At 34.7% G+C, this 18,361-nt stretch overlaps 1 long non-coding RNA gene across 1 annotated transcript; it reads left to right on the top strand.

Moving 5' to 3' along the window:
* The first annotated feature begins 708 nt into the window (after positions 1–708).
* On the top strand, positions 709–2,895 carry LOC143233301 (uncharacterized). The gene is made up of 2 exons (XR_013018091.1): positions 709–726; positions 2,426–2,895. It is a non-coding gene; the product is annotated as an uncharacterized LOC143233301 (long non-coding RNA).
* The last annotated feature ends 15,466 nt before the right edge of the window (positions 2,896–18,361 follow it).

The following is an 18,361-nucleotide window of genomic DNA, read 5'->3' as shown; positions in this document are numbered from 1 at the left end:
AGCGACATCATAATTGTATGTTAAACATGCTCAGACTTAAAGGAAGTTAATTGTTAATTTATTATTGATTTCACAAGACATGTACCACAAGTAAACAAGCACAGTGTTATGTGTTATTTTAAAACACAGTGTTATGTGTTATTTTAAAATACTAGAGAAAACGAAAGTAACAGTACATATATAACGAGAAATGAGATTCGAAGAAACTTGTATCCAGATCTGGAAATCTTCTGTTTTCATCTACAAAATGTTCCTGGCTACGCATTATGTAACACAATATTTCCATTTTGAAATGTTACAATAGTATAATTACAATAACTTCTATAGAACAGCTCTTCTAGGTAAATAACTTACAGGACATTTTAATGTGAGAACTTTTGTTCCAATAAACAAAAATCTATTAATCACGTATTATTACATTTGAACGTTTTATTGTAGCTTCTGTAATAATGAATTACTTATTCTGACTAATTCGTAACCTGTTATACCACAGAATACGAATATTGCTGAAATAAAAAACACACTAAAGATCTTATCACGTGTTTAATAGAAAACTAGAATATCAGAATGTGAAACATAAATGAAAAATGGTGTCAAAACATAGAGAAGTTATTGGTTCCGCGTGCGGATCTCATATAAATATCAGAGGAACACAGTGATACTCCAACAAACCACAGCTAAGAAAGTTTCTTTCAACGTTTTCCCAAAGTTAAAATGAAGACTACGGTAAGTTGATACTACATTATGTGTTCCATATACATCATGAAACGTAGTTAATTACGTGGACAGTAATTTAAAGTTTAATCAATGTATTTTATGTAATATGTTAATATATCATCTGGACGTTTATTGTTTTGTTGAGACATCAGATAATTCTCGAATCTGTTTCCTTTGAAGAAATTCTGTCAGTGGTTCTGAAAATGTTGCATTTGTTTTGGACGAGAAACTAATTTCATATGTCTATAATCACATGAGTCTATAGACACAGCTATAACTGTAACACATGAGTCTATAGACACAGCTATAACTGTAACAATGAGTCAAAAGACACAGCTATAACTGTAACACATGAGTCTATAGACACAGCTATAACTGTAACACATGAGTCTATAGACACAGCTATAACAGTAACAATGAGTCTATAGACACAGCTATAACTGTAACACGTGAGTCTATAGACACAGCTATAACTGTAACACATGAGTCTATAGACACAGCTATAACTGTAACACATGAGTCTATAGACACAGCTATAACTGTAACACATAAGTCTATAGACACAGCTATAACTGTGACATATCAGTCTATAGACACAGCTATAACTGTAACACGTGAGTCTATAGACACAGCTATAACTGTGACATATCAGTCTATAGACACAGCTATAACTGTAACACGTGAGTCTATAGACACAGCTATAACTGTGACATATCAGTCTATAGACACAGCTATAACTGTAACACGTGAGTCTATAGACACAGCTATAACTGTAACACGTGAGTCTATAGACACAGCTATAACTGTAACACATGAGTCTATAGACACAGCTATAACTGTAACACATGAGTCTATAGACACAGCTATAACTGTAACACGTGAGTCTATAGACACAGCTATAACTGTAACACATGCGTCTATAGACACAGCTATAACTGTAACACATGAGTCTATAGACACAGCTATAACTGTATCAGACATATTTACACTTTTTTCATTTCTTTATTTCATGATTCATTAGCCACCTTGGTCAATTACACGTAACCTGTACAATGATTTTTACAATAATGATTTTTATCTTTAAGTATTGATCATCTGATATCAGTTATATAAATATCTATTCTGGGTTTTCTGGTTGTTTGTATAATATTAATATTGTTTTATCTACAACAAAATTGTTTCAGTTATAAAAGGTAATTACAACAGTTTGTTTAGGTTTGTAGTCATTGTTTAAATATACCGTCATTGTTTCATTTTCAGTACTCTTACTTCAGTTATATCAGTGTTGTTTCAGTTACATTAGTGATGTTTGTCTTGTATTATTATTGTTTTAGTTTCAGTAATATCCGAGATGTAACAATATACTTTAACTATCTCTATTTTGTCAGTTGTGTTATTGTGACAGTACAAGTTTATTTGAATTATATTAATTAATACGTTCTGAATTACACATTTAAGAATTTCTTCGATGTTTAATAAGTGTAAGCTTACGTTGTACTCACGGTGTTTACACATCTCTATCTGTCTACAGTTAAAGTCTAAAATGTTCCCAATTTTAATTTTATATCAAAAGTTGGAACCTTATAAAGGTACGCCGTTTACATCTATTTATTTATAGCTGCTACCGATAGGTGTCTCTTATACAATTTATTTTATTGTAGAAATGTATTAATAAAATATAATTATAATATTGTATCTGTTTTTACAGCTGCTTTGTTTGGCTCTATTCGCTCTCTTTGCCGTAGCGTACTCTGGTTACTTGCGCTACGCACCCTACTATGGATATGGTGGATACTACGGCCGTGTAGGGTACCCTTATGGCTACGGTGGGTATGGTTATGGATATCCTTACGGTTACCGCGGTTATGGCTATGGTTATCCTTATGGTTACCGCGGTTATGGCTATGGTTATCCTCACGGTGGGTACTACGGCTATCCTTACAGAGGTTATCTTGGTCATAGATATCCTTACGGTGGACACTACTGGTAAACAGGACAGCAGGTTTCTTGGATTCTATTTAAATCAGAAACTGTACTTGAAATGTTAATGTAAGAGAAACTATGTTAGTTATTAAATATCATGTTTACACAGGAACTGTTAGATGACCACTGTTGTCTGAATTATTCTAATAAAAACGATAAATGTTGCTATTTTCTATAATAAAATAAACATTTCAAAACGGCTTTACTGTTTGTTGATGTATATTTGTTTTTTGTTTGCTTACAGCTAGAGTTAAATGTTTGTTTGCCATATAACATTGAACACTAGAGGGTAAACTCACATTTCTTGTACTAAGTTTTCACTAAAACTATTTGACTACTCATACACTACTTAGTAAAAATTGAAGAAAAAAAATGTTTTCACCCTTACGTTGGTTATAATAGTTTGTAGTTGAGTTCAAAGCTACAAAATTGGCTATCTGTGCTTTGACCACAACTGGAATGAATTATTAAGAGGAATGTTACGTGTATGTTTTAAATATATAAATCCTGTAAACAGTGCTGTTATTGTGTTACCTCCTAAACAGAATATGGAGTTGTAAAGAAGGAATGAACATAAACGATAAATTATCACACAACATGTTTCATATAAACACCTTGTCTTCCTGGAAATCGACGTCTTTTATTTTAAGATGTTTGCTTTACCCAACTTTGGGTGCGCGATGTTATAAAACAGTGACTTTCTAAAATTTTGTTAAGTGTGAAAAAGTGAACTTTTATCGTTTGTAGATATTTTATTTATTTTATTTTTCTATTTCATAATGGTATTTTTTCTTCCTAAAGTATTAACAAGGTTTCTTGTTCCCCTAGCGAGAGAACTCGGTCTTCGAAAACGAAGCATTTTTAAACGTTAGGCCTAACTGTAGACTTAAATGATTGGATCTGAATTGAGACATATTGGTATACCGTTATCTATTAGTCATGAAAAGATAAAGAGGTAACTTAATGTGTTTCATATCTTGTTTGTTTATGTTAACGAAGTAATTGTTTATTGAAATTAGTGCTACAAATGTCCTTATTTTGCACTTGCATAAACGTTATCTAGCACGAATACACACAAAATTGACTTGTATACGTTATTCTTTTAATTGCCTAGATGCATCATATGGGTTTACAAGAACGTCGATGGTCAAATAAAAAATAAAATGTAAAATTATTTCAAAGAGAAACAAGTGACTGAAATATTACCTCCGTTCCGTTTTGTATCCATACTAAGTAGTATAGAAATGTTAAACAGTTAATATTAACCTTATGATATCTTGTTACGTTAGTTTCATGGAATATCAGGTCGCAAATTCTTTTTATAATACACGCACAAAAGGAGTAATAATGTGTTATTTGAACTTTACGGCGTATTTTCAATAAAATCACAATTACTCAATGCTTTACTGATTTCACAACCCCTTCAATGTAAGTCTGAAGACGTACAACCATACGAACCTGGTTTTGATACCCGTGGTGAGCGAAGTAAACAAACAGCTTCTTGCTTAGCTTGGTTTTTTTACCAACAAGCAAAGTGTTGTTTCGTGTTTGACGTCTTTCACTTTTCGTAAGCCGTTTATTCGTGTGAATTAAAGTAGAATTTCTATTCTAGAAATACCACCCTATACAATAATTAGGTCTGTTTTGACCGGTTTACTAATTTTCCAGTCGTCATCTTTTAATCACACACAGAAAATCTAAGGAACAAAAACGAAACGTTTGGTCTTTCTGTTGATACAAAACAAACACACGTGCCTATGTTTTACATATTTTAATCAAGTATGATTGTAACGTATAGGAAAAATAAACCAATGGCTTATTATTTAGGAAGCTGTAGAAAAACATATTCATTGGTGAGAGATGTTGCCTGGTAAACAAAGACTTAAATAATTATAAAGTATAATGTGAACCTGAGGGTTCAGGGTTTGTGTCCCTTGTCGAGATACGAGATCTTTTGTTTTAAGGGCCAAGTTTTTATTATAAAAGTGATGGGTAAATCTTATTTTTTAATTGGAGTATTCAAGGAGTTGTCGGCTGATGCCATTGACTCGCTGCCTGTCCCTCTAGAGTACGAACTGAAAATGAGAAATGGCTTACACACATAATCTTTGTGTATCTTTTCGCAAATTCCAGGAACGCAAATTCGACGTTCTCTGAAAATAAAAAAGTTACTGAAACAAGGCCGTATGTATGATTCCGAACGGATTGCTTCCTGTGGGATAGCTGTGGATTTCAGAACTGATGAGATTCAAATCTGAGCGGTACTACAAAATATTTTGAACTTTAACCCTCTACTACACACTGTAACGCACGAGTAACAAATCTATCTCTGTTGCTCAACACGTATGTTTCTGTTCTCTTGTTAAAGGTTACAGTCTAAATATACAAATATTAGTAACAAATCTATCTTTGTTGCTCAACACGTATGTTTCTGTTCTCTTGCTAAAGGTTACAGTCTAAATATACAAATATTAGTAACAAATCTATCTTTGTTGCTCAACACGTATGTTTCTGTTCTCTTGTTAAAGGTTACAGTCTAAATATACAAATATTTTAGCAACAGAGTCGTTACCTAAAGTAACATTTCTGAGTTGAGGAACCAACACAAATGTCACATGAGGTCTGTAGTTAGTAAAAGAGTAACGTTGTCTATTACTTTAAAATTAGGGAGTATCGTTTGAGCGTATCGACCTTACACTGTTCTACAAACACGAACAGCTTTGTACCCGTGAGCAGAATATCTTGTCAGAAAACAACCAAATATATCACTTTTTTTCAAGTTTTGATTGGATATTACTGCGGTGAAGTAAAAACCAATGCATGTGTTTACGTCACAAATTGGTTTCACCCATATTCTTAGAGAAAAATTTAAATCGTACAAAATAGTTCCACTTGCCCAAAGCGGTTTAGGTTTGTCCATGACCCGGAATGTGAGAATAATGGGTAGAGGCGAGTCAGGTGTTTGTTGAATTTTCGTACAAGATGGCTGTCGTCACCGTCATTCAATGGAAACACAAGTATACAAGACCCCCACCGCTAACTGTCGCGCTAGTGTTTAACAACGAATAGCAGAATTGATCGTGACTTATAACGCCCTCACGACTGAAAGGGTAAGCATGTTCGGGAATGGAACTCGAACCTTAGCCACCAGGCCATGTTTAAACGATATCTGTACTTCATCCATTAAAAGTTCATTAATTATGTTAGGGTTACAAACGGCAATTCTTAATATTATCAAATTAAAAAGTGTTCGAATGAAATTTAGAGAAAAGACACTTGGATGACTATAATAGTAGATAAAAACATGTATATTTCTGATGTACACTAATGAACTGAAATAATGCTTGTCCACACCTTGACCTCGGAATCTTAAGACGACATTTGAAGTTAGGGATAATAGCTTTGTCCAGTTAAACGGTTGAAATCAGTCTCTAACATTTAATGATGTCGTTAGACGACATTGAAGAGATTGAAACGAGAATTCGGAATATGTTACGTGTTTTACCTTCAATTAACTCGGACATTTAGTTTCTAGGTCTGCTGTTGTTGCCCAACAGATTCCTGGTTGGATTCCTCGTGCTGTTGCTGTTTTTCTCCAGCAAACTGAAAGATTTTTAGATGTGTCCCAAAACAACGTGAATTCCCCCAAATTGCCCAGAAACAGAGTGGTTAAAGATTTGTTTGTTTTAGGCAAACACATAATAGGAATAGAACCCCGGATTTTAGTGTTGAATTTTGTGAACTTATCACTGTCCAATCGGAAAGCTAAAGGTTATAGAAGCATTTGCGGTTTCATACTATTCATAATTAAGTGTAGTAATTGTTAATTGTGGATTTTCTACGTTTTCGATGAAAATCTTACTTTAACGATAAGTTGGTGATTTTAAATAGAATGTTATAACACTGCAAAAACAAAAGTAAATTTGGCGGTGACGTAACATAAAACGACATGTTTAAAATATTTTGATAACAGCTCAAATCTGATTAATGAATATTTAGTTTAAAATACAGTACTGTCGAAAACAATTTACTTTTTATTAAATAAAACATTTGACGAAACATAATCTGTTACCAATAAAGTTCAACAGTTTCACTATTTCTCTTCTATTTTTGAAACAAAAAAAAAAAAAGAGTTATTTTGTCACCACCAGGTGATGTAGCGGTAAACCTATTGACGTATAATATTAAACGTGATTTTTATAACCACGTATAGTAAATAACAGATATCCTATCGCGCTTAACCACAAAACAAACTGTTTTGTTACTAACCGACATATCAACGGTTGTTTTTCACACACTCAACACAACTCAGGGTTTAACGTGAATAGTGTACTTGAACAATTAATAATAACAGGAAGTTAGCACAATAACGTGTGGTAAACAGAGACACGTGTAAATTGGTACGTATAAACAATCCACAACATAACGCGTGGTAAACAGAGACACGTGTAAATTGATACGTAAAAACAATCCACAACATAACGTATGGTAAAAAGAGACACGTGTAAACTGGTATGTGTAAACAATCTACAACATAACGTATGGTAAAAAGAGACACGTGTAAACTGGTATGTATAAACAATCTACAACATAACGTATGGTAAAAAGAGACACGTGTAAACTGGTATGTATAAACAATCTACAACATAACGTGTGGTCAACACAGACACGTGTAAACTGGTATGTATAAACAATCCACAACATAACGTATGGTAAAAAGAGACACGTGTAAACTGGTATGTATAAACAATCTACAACATAACGTGTGGTCAACACAGACACGTGTAAACTGGTATGTATAAACAATCCACAACATAACGTATGGTAAAAAGAGACACGTGTAAACTGGTATGTATAAACAATCCACAACATAACGTATGGTAAAAAGAGACACGTGTAAACTGGTATGTATAAACAATCTACAACATAACGTGTGGTCAACACAGACACGTGTAAACTGGTATGTATAAACAATCCACAACATAACGTATGGTAAAAAGAGACACGTGTAAACTGGTATGTATAAACAATCCACAACATAACGTATGGTAAAAAGAGACACGTGTAAACTGGTATGTATAAACAATCCACAACATAACGTGTGGTAAACAGACACGTGTAAACTGGTATGTATAAACAATCTACAACATAACGTATGGTAAAAAGAGACACGTGTAAACTGGTATGTATAAACAATCTACAACATAACGTATGGTAAAAACAGACACGTGTAAACTGGTATGTATAAACAATCTACAACATAACGTATGGTAAAAAGAGACACGTATAAACAATCTACAACATCCCCCACACTGTCAGAGCGAGGACAAGGAAATAACCTTGTGGGAAGGGTGCTTCTAAAACTAGGGCCCACACACCGGTAAATACACACCATTTATAGATTTAATGTCTACTTTCACGCCTAGAATTAACTAAAAATACAAATTGAAAAGTAGTTATGAGTGCTATAACCCACACTCACCACACCTACATCTTATGATTGTTTTATTCAGCCGATAGAGGGCTGAAATATTACAGAGAAGAGAAAGAAAGATAAGACAAATACGAATGACAAATTAGGTTATTAAATACAAATCAACAACAAAGCATTTTTACTTATTGGAAGAATGAAATAACAACATAAAGTAAAAACAATCGAAAGAACATGTAAATAAAACATTTAATTAAAACATGTAAATAAAACATTTAATTAAAACGTAAATAAAACGTAATTAAAATATGTAAATAAAACGCAAATAAAACATGTAATTAAAACATGTAAATAAAACATTTAATTAAAACATGTAAATAAAACGTAAATAAAACATGTAATTAATATATGTAAATAAAACGTAAATAAAATATGTAAATAAAACATGTAATTAAACATGTAAATATTCGTTTTGTGTGATATATATGAAACAACAAATCTTCTATCACTTTCTTACTGTAGACTCAGAAGTGTCATAGCTTAAACGCTAAAATTTAGGTTTTGATACACGCAGTGGCCAGAGAACATTGTGTTTAACAAAAAACGAACAATTATTCTACATAATGTTTATAACATTCAGTGTATGTAATTTCAGGAGTTTGAACGACAGTGTAATCCACATTTGTCCATTTTACACCATACCTAAGTGTTACAATTCATACCAGTCCAATTTATACTAGTGCTTAAAAGTTGCAATCCATCCTGGTCCACTTTACACCAGTATCTAAAGGTTCTAGTTGACTCTCCTCCACTTTACACCAGTATCTAAAGGTTACAGTTGACTCTCCTCCACTTTACTTCAGAACCTAAAGGTTACAGTTGACTCTCCTCCACTTTACACCAGTATCTAAAGGTTACAGTTGACTCTCCTCCACTTTACACCAGTACCTGAAGGTTACAGTTGACTTTCGTCCACTTTACACAAGTTTAAGGTTACAGTTGACTCTCGTTCACTGTACACCAGTACCTAAAGGTTACAGTTGACTCTCGTCCACTTTATACTGATATCTAAATGTTGCAGTCGACTCTCGTCAACTTTGTACCAAATCTAAAGGTTACAGTTAACTCTCGTCCACTTTACACCGATATCTAAAGATTACAGTCAACTCTTGTCAACTTTGTACCAAATCTAAAGGTTACAGTTAACTCTCGTCCACTTTACTTCGGTATCTAAAGATTACAGTCGACTCTCGTCAACTTTGTACCAAATCTAAAGGTTACAGTTAACTCTCGTCCACTTTACACCAATATCTAAAGATTACAGTCAACTCTTGTCAACTTTGTACCAAATCTAAAGGTTACAGTTAACTCTCGTCCACTTTACACCAATATGTAAAGATTACAGTCGACTATCGTCAACTTTGTACCAAACCTAAAGGTTACAGTTAACTCTCGTCCACTTTACACCAATATCAAAAGATTACAGTCAACTCTCGTCAACTTTTTACAACATCTAAAGGTTACAGTTAACTCTCGTCCACTTTACTTCGGTATCTAAAGATTACAGTCGACTCTCGTCAAATTTGTACAAAATCTGAAGGTTACAGTTAACTCTCCTCGACTTTACACCAGAACCTAAAGGTTATAGTTGACTCTCCTCCACTTTACACCAGTATCTAAAGGTTACAGTTGACTCTTCTCCACTTTACACCAGAACCTAAAGGTTACAGTTGACCCTCGTCCACTTTACACCAGTATCTAAAGGTTACAGTTGACTCTCCTCCACTTTACACCAGAACCTAAAGGTTACAGTTGACTCTCGTCCTCTTTACACCAGTATCTAAAGGTTACAGTTGACTCTCCTCCACTTTACACCAGTATCTAAAGGTTAAGTTGACTCTCCTCCACTTTACACCAGTTTAAAGTTACAGTTGACTCTCGTTCACTGTACAACAGTACCTGAAAGTTACAGTTGACTCTCGTCTACTTTATACTGATAACTAAATGTTGCAGCCGACTCTCGTCAACTTTACACCGATATCTAAAGATTACAGTCAACTCTTGTCAACTGTGTACAAAATCTAAAAGTTACAGTTGACTCTCCTCCACTTTACACCAGTATCTAAAGGTTACAGTTGACTCTCGTCAACTTTGTACCAAACCTAAAGGTTACAGTTAACTCTCGTCCACTTTACACCAATATCTAAAGATTACAGTCAACTTTCGTCAACTTTGTACAAAATCTAAAGGTTACAGTTAACTCTCGTCCACTTTACTTCGGTATCTAAAGATTACAGTCGACTCTCGTCAAATTTGTACAAAATCTAAAGGTTACAGTTAACTCTCCTCGACTTTACACCAGAACCTAAAGGTTATAGTTGACTCTCCTCCACTTTACACCAGAACCTAAAGGTTACAGTTGACCCTCGTCCACTTTACACCAGTATCTAAAGGTTACAGTTAACTCTCGTCCACTTTACACCGATATCTAAAGATTACAGTCGACTCTCGTCAACTTTGTACCAAATCTAAAGGTTACAGTTAACTCTTGTCGACTTTACACCGGTATCTCAAAGTTACTGTTCGTAACTTATCAGCTTATGCTTTGTTTTCATGTTGTGTTATTTATTAGAAGATGTAAGTTGTTCGTCCAACTTTTTGTGTTTACTTGACACACGTTTCTATTGTTGTTTGAAGTGTTCCAACTTTCTCTTGTGAACACAGTGTTTAACAACTACAGTCGTTCTGTGGTTGTTTTAGTAAATCAAGTTATTATAAGTTTAATAAAATAGTTCTACTTTCGCCCATATTACATAAAGTAACTTATAGCCTGAGAATTGTTAGTGACGTATAGCAACTTTAGAAAACGAATTTAATCAAAAAATGAAAAAATAGCTCATAATAGTGCACACAAATCAGTCGTTTGATTGTCTTATAAATCTGGTAAACTGATTATTGTTTTAAAAAAGGACAATGACCTATTGAGATGTTGGATGGTGGTTTAAAATGATAAACATCACCCCTCTCCCGTTCACTAGCAATTCACTGAACTAAAATTCAGGTTTCGATACCCGCGGTGGGCAGAGCACTGGTAACCCAGTATGTAGCGCTGTTCTTTACAACAAACAAATAATACATCACACTACTATAAACAATTAAAACAGAAGTCAAAGAATTAGTTAATAATCCAATTCGCGTGATTATATTACACAATATTACTACAGTCCTCTGAAACTCGCGAAAACCTATTTTTCAATGGAACGTTGGTCTAGTCATAACAGAAAAAATAGACCGTTGTTTTGAGAACGAAAATATTTATTTCAACATAAAGATTACGTAAAAAGGTTTATGATCTACTGACGTCAGTAATATACAGAGCAAAGAATGGAAGATGAGAAACGTGCTCGTCTGCATCACGAAGGTCATCCGTCGTCTCTCCTAGCTCGTGACGTTAAAGCAACTGCCATCTATAATAAATTAAACAAAAAAAAACACGGTTTCGACCTTTGTGATATTTCACATTTATGTCAAATATAGCAAAATATAAAAACTTAATTAGTAAAAAATGTAATAATTAGAAGCTAAATTTAATTGGTAGTTAAAAACTATAAAAAAACAATCGCTAAATTACTGACCATCCTATAACGTTGTCTTTTAATTGTGTTTAGAAGATTTAACAAATATTTAGTTCTGTGACACTAACAACGCAAAAATAAGGGGTTCGATTCCCCTCGATGGACTGAGCAGATAGCACGATGTGGCTTTGATGTAAAAAATCACACACATACTGTGACACTAATAACTGTTTGTGGGGCTAACAAAAACGTTAAATGTTTTCAACTTACGTTTTGTTGTTTTCCTCATGGTTGTGTGAAAATTCTAATGGTAACCATATCCATGTCCATAACCGTACCCATGATATGGAACAGCATACCCATATGAGGGATAACTTACATCATAACTAAAATATGGAGTTTGGAATCTCTGACGTCCATATCCACCACCATGGCCATAGCCTCCATAGGGATAACCGTATCCATCCCTATATCCTACAGCAGGGTAACCGTAACCAATGTATCCACAAAATGCCACAGCAATCATGGCAAAAAGTGTAACAAGGGCCACCTATTGAGTAAAAGTAGAAACAGCGAACTTTCCTTAAGACAATGTACATAATTTCAACCTATGCTAACAGAAAAATAACAGGTGATGTCATTTCCGGTTAGGATTATAGTTCTTATGCCACTCAACATTTTCGTAACCTGTACATCTTTCACATGTCTACATTATTAACAAATATAATCAAAATAGACAAATTCTCAAAATAAGGCTTAGCAAAATTTCGAAGTGACATTTGGAGACCTGTAACACAAAATGAATAGAACAGGATGTCATATTATAAATGAGAACACCAGAAAATGGAAAGATTTAGTGTTTCGGTTACAGGAACTATTCAGTTGACTGTGTTAGATACAATGGTTTTACTTACTGTTGTTTTCATTGTGTCCTAAAGTTTGATTATTCTAAGCAACAGTTTACACCTTCACGGTAGGAATATCTGAGATTGTGGTTATTCTGTCCGTCCTATTTATACCAGCGTAAATTTCCTGCAGTCTACTGAAGCCGGAAGTCGTGCCTTACCCATTCAGTTTCAATTGAATTAACTGTACCACGCTGTCCTGAGACTGGCGACCCAGAAAACTCCTGCTCGCCTCTGATAGTAACATAAAGACATGCGAGAGATTGTTGATAAATATTGTTTATAGAAGAAATAGGTTGGATGACACAAAGGTTTGTAAGGTGATATTAATATATTGGATTATAGAAGAATGAAAAGTACCAGAGTAAGGAAGTAATGAACTAATCCAAGTAGCGCCCAGTTGTCCTGTACCAGAACTTATGGTGTGAGAGTTCAGGAGAATTGTCTCCATTTGTACCTGGCGCCATAACTTATAGGTCGCGATTAGGTGTTTACATATACGTAAGAGTACAAGTAATTTAATGACGAAAAAAGGGCTTGTTGGTCCATTTAGATTGTCCCGTCTACTCAGCTAATATCTAAAATAAAAACCCGACAACAGCAATAGTTAGTTAAAGCCAGTCCTTATCTTTTATAAAGGTTTCCCTTAAATTATCTCCATCTACCACGTCTGAAAACAACACATTCCAAAGGCCAGCCACGCTGCTAATAAAACAAACCTGTTCAAGTTAACATTATTTCTAACTTGGAAAAATGTATACTTGTTTCCTTTAGGCCTACCATTGACAGTAATAAACATGATGTATCAACATCTCAGTCAGATATCCTTTAACTACTGTTTTATAAGAGAAAACACCACGGCGTATCTTCTCTATTACGAGTACCATCCTAGTCAGTCCTGCTCTAAACACCTTCCAACATTTCAATGTCCTTTCCAAGACCGAACACAACACCACATGTAACTCAGCCAATGACCTATACAAATATATTATAAACTTTTTAAACTCGTGTCCTTTAGTTACGTAGTTAGAACCTGAACAAAGACTGGTTCAACAAATCAATAAATAACCGAGAAAACGATTTTTTTTAAACTTATCGCCCACATTTGCACGAATAAGGTATTACATCATATGTTCCAGGAAACATAGGTTGATATCAGTTTCAAGCACCTAACTTAACTACTTGACAAGTATTACTTCCAAATTGGTCCGGCATGGTCAGGTGGGTTAAGGTGTTCGACTGGTAATCCGATGGTTCGCATCCCGTTGTACTAAACATGCTCTTCCTTTCAGCCGTGGGGGCGTTATAAAGTTACGGTCAATTCCACTATTCGTTGGTAAAAGAGTAGCCCAATAGGTGGCGATATGTGGTGATGACAAGCCGCCTTCCCTCTAATCTTACACTGCTAAATTAAGGACGGCTGGCGCAGATAGCCCTCGTAGCTTTGCGCGAAATTAAAAAACAAACAAATAATTACTTCTATCAGCATGTGTTTCTCAATATGATTTCTCGAAAACGCTGAGAGGATTTGGACGAAACATGTATACACTTGAACTATCACCCATCTCAGAAATAAATAGTCTTTGGAAAATCAAGTTGAAAGTCATATCAAAGTTTACGAAAAAAGAAAATCCTAACTGTTACCATGGGAATACACTTTTCATAACATTTTTCCTCTATAAATCTCATCAAAAATGGTCGGATTTCAAGAAACTTGGTGGACAGATACAGAACATTGCAAACATTGTCTTAAAAATTTCCGTGCCCGTTGATGACGATGGACACATTTTCGTATATTTTGAGAGTTGAATATGATCAAGGCGGATTGGTGGAGGAATGAGCTTCACTGTGTGCCCCTGTAGTCACTTCCAGTATTTAATGAGCTTCACTGTGTGCCCCTGTAGTCAATTCAAGTATCTAATGAGCTTCACTGTGTGACCCTGTAGTCACTTCTAGTACCTAAACATTAATGAGGAATGAGCTTCACTGTGTGCCCCTGTAGTCACTTCCAGTATTTAATGAGCTTCACTGTGTGCCCCTGTAGTCACTTCCAGTATTTAATGAGCTTCACTGTGTGCCCCTGTAGTCACTTCCAGTATTTAATGAGCTTCACTGTGTGCCCCTGTAGTCAATTCAAGTATCTAATGAGCTTCATTCTGTGCCCCTGTAGTCACTTCTACTATCTAATCCAGCTTCACTGTGTGCCCCTGTAGACACTCTCAACTATCTAACGAGCTTCACTGTGTGACCCTGTAGTCACTTCTAGTACCTAAACATTAATGAGGAATGAGCTTCACTGTGTGCCCCTGTAGTCACTTTAAGTATCTAAACTGTAATGAGGAATGAGCTTCACTGTGTGCCCCTGTAGTCACTTCTAGTATCTAATGAGCTTCACTGCGTGCCCCTGTAGTCACTTCTAGTATCTAAACTTTAATGAGGAATGATCTTCACTGTGTGCCCCTGTAGTCACTTCTAGTATCTAAACTTTAATTAGGAATGAGCTTCAATGTGTGCCCCTGAAGTCACTTTTAGTATCTATACTTTAATGAGGAATGAGCATCACTGTGTGCCCCTGTAGTCACTTATAGTATCTAAACTTTAAGGAGAAATGATTTTCACTGTGAGCCCCTGTAGTCACTTATAGTACCTAAATCTAATGAGGAATGAGCTTCACTCTGTGCCCCTGTAGTTACTTCAAGTATCTAAACTTCAATGAGGAATGAGCTTTACTGTGAGCCCCTGTAGTCACTTATAGTATCTAAACTTTAAGGAGGAATGATCTTCACTGTGTGCCCCTGTAGTCACTTCAAGTATCTAAACTTTAAAGAGGAATGAGCTTCCAGTGTGCCCCTGTAGTGACTTCAAGTATCTAAACTTTAATTAGGAATGAGCTTCAGTGTGTGCCCCTGTAGTCACTTTTAGTATCCATATTTTAATGAGGAATGAGCTCCACTGTTTGCATCTGTAGTCACTTCTAGTACCTAAACTCCAATGAGGAATGATGTTCACGTTGTGCCCCTGTAGTAACTTCTAGTATGTAAACTTTAATGAGTAATGAGCTTCACTGTATTCCCCTGTAGTCACTTTTAGTATCTATATTTTAATGAATGAGCTTCACTGTTTGCCCCTGTAGTCACTTATAGTATCTAAACTTTAATGAGGAATGATCTTCACTGTGTGCCCCTGTAGTTACTTCTAGTATCTAAACTTTAATTAGGAATGAGCTTCAATGTGTGCCCCTGTAGTCACTTTTAGTATCTATATTTTAATGAATGAGCTTCACTGTTTGCCCCTGTAGTCACTTCTAGTACCTAAATTTAATGAGAAATGAGCTTCACTCTGTGCCCCTGTAGTCACTTCTAGTATTTATACTCCAATGAGGAATGATGTTCACGGTGTGCCCCTGTAGTTACTTCTAGTATCTAAACTTTAATTAGGAATGAGCTTCACTGTGTGCCCCTGTAGACATTTCATGTATCTAAACTTTAATGAGGAATGAGCTTCACTGTGTGCCCCTGTAGTCACTTCAAGTATAACACAAAATGCTCAGTATACTAATATTGTGACGTGCTCTAAAATATAACACTATATACACAGTATATGAAGCTATAACACAAAATGCTCAGTATACTAATATTGTGACGTGCTCTAAGATATAACACTATATACACAGTATATGAAGTTATAACACAAAATGCTCAGTATATACTAATACTGTGACACATTACAGAACGTTAACTGAATATTTCCTCTATAATAGTCCTGATACTTGGTTGAAACTATAATTTATATTAATTTGTTAATAACCACTGATGCTTTGTCTTAAGTTCACAGTATTATAAATGACTGATCCCTAACATCTTATATCCGAGCTGTATTATAATGGAGACAGTGGTACCAGCAAATTAGATTTTTATGGCGTACTTAAAAAACAAATTAGTGCTCACAGAACGAATACAAGAAACAACATGTGTCTCGATAAAATAACCCTTTAAAACACAGGAAGAAAACATAATTTATTTAACCATAAGTACTATAAGCTCTATATCTGGCAGTCCAAAAAAAAATTGTGTAATGTAAAAATTCACTAATATCATGTAGTGTTTACGGAAAAGAAATTTTGATTGACATCCCCGATATTGTTTTTTTGTGTTACTAGATGACAGCAGCTACAAAAAGGTATATACTGTTTTCTCGGTAACAATGTTACCAATATGTTATTAAATATTAGTCCGGCATGGCCAGGTGGGTTAAGGCGTTCGACTCTTAATCTGAAAGTCTCTGGTTTGAATCCCAGTCGCACCAAATATGCTCGTCCTTTCAGTCGTGGGGGCATTATAATGTAACGGTCAATCCCACTATTCGTTGGTAAAAGAGTAGCCCAAGAGTTGGCGGTGGGTGGTAATTCCAAGCTGCCTTTCCTCTACTCTTACACTGTTAAACTAGGGACGGCTAGCGCAGGTAGCCCTAGAGTAGCTTTGCTCGAAATTCAAAAACAAACAATTAAATATTGAATTCCTAGTATGATACCGTACTTGTGTTTTCTTTAATATAATTTGAATCAAACTTTTATTGTAAAAATTATATTTATTTATCTATTGGTATATAAGCTTTCAGATTTAACGTTGTGCCACTAAAGAAGTTTTAGGTAGCCAATCAAAGTTGTTTTTGTAAATAAAGATATAGCATAAAACTACTTACATAAACTACAAAATGCGTCTATGATTTTTATACGTAAGAGTGAGTCTAAAACAATACGCCCAGACCAACTGGGAATGTATTTCGATAATTATTTAATTTGTTTAAAGTATTAATAATGAATAACCTGGCAGTAGAAAGTATAGTTCTGTGTTTTAATTTCTAATAGCACAACAGTGAAACTGGTTAACTTACCTTTTCCATAAACGAAAACACTAAATTTTAATGAATTAAGACTCGCCGTCGAATTTCGATTTTATTTCTCTAAGCCTAAATCTAGAGCTACGAAAATTTTCAACAAAGGGTATTCGTTTAGTACAAATAAAGCCATCTAGCGACAAAAGTCTCAATCGTGAAACGTTCAAATCTCTAATATTAATATTTAGTATATAAATATGTATATTTTTTCACATTCATTACTTTTGTCTAAAAATTACAACAGAACATCAAATGACATATTTCAGGGAATCGAACCCCGGATATTTGCGTTGGAGGTCTGTATGTTTATCAGTGATCTATCAGAGACTCAGTTATATCACTTACTAATTAAGAAACATGGTAACTAGCCTCACGTCTCACAGTTGGACACCGGTAAGTTTACGGACTTACAACACGAAACTCTAGGTTTTATTTCACACGCTGGAAACATCAGATAACCAAACGTGGCTTTATTTTAAAAGAGTCAACCTCATACATCAAATATCAGATAACCAAACGTAGCTTTATTTTAAAAGAGACAACCTCATACATCAAACATCCAATAACCAAACGTGGCTTTATTTTAAAAGAGACAACCTCATACATCAAATATCAGATAACCAAACGTGGCTTTATTTTAAAAGAGACAACCTCATACATCAAATATCAGATAACCAAACGTGGCTTTATTTTAAAAGAGACAACCTCATACATCAAACATCCAATAACCAAACGTGGCTTTATTTTAAAAGAGACAACCTCATACATCAAACATCCAATAACCAAACGTGGCTTTATTTTAAAAGAGACAACCTCATACATCAAATATCAGATAACCAAACGTGGCTTTATTT

Source organism: Tachypleus tridentatus, chromosome 12 (genome assembly GCF_004210375.1).
Source record: "Tachypleus tridentatus isolate NWPU-2018 chromosome 12, ASM421037v1, whole genome shotgun sequence".
NCBI classification, from domain to species: Eukaryota; Metazoa; Arthropoda; class Merostomata; order Xiphosura; family Limulidae; genus Tachypleus; species Tachypleus tridentatus.
The sequence above is the reverse complement of the archived record's forward strand: the minus strand, read 5'-3'. Positions and strand labels throughout refer to the sequence as shown.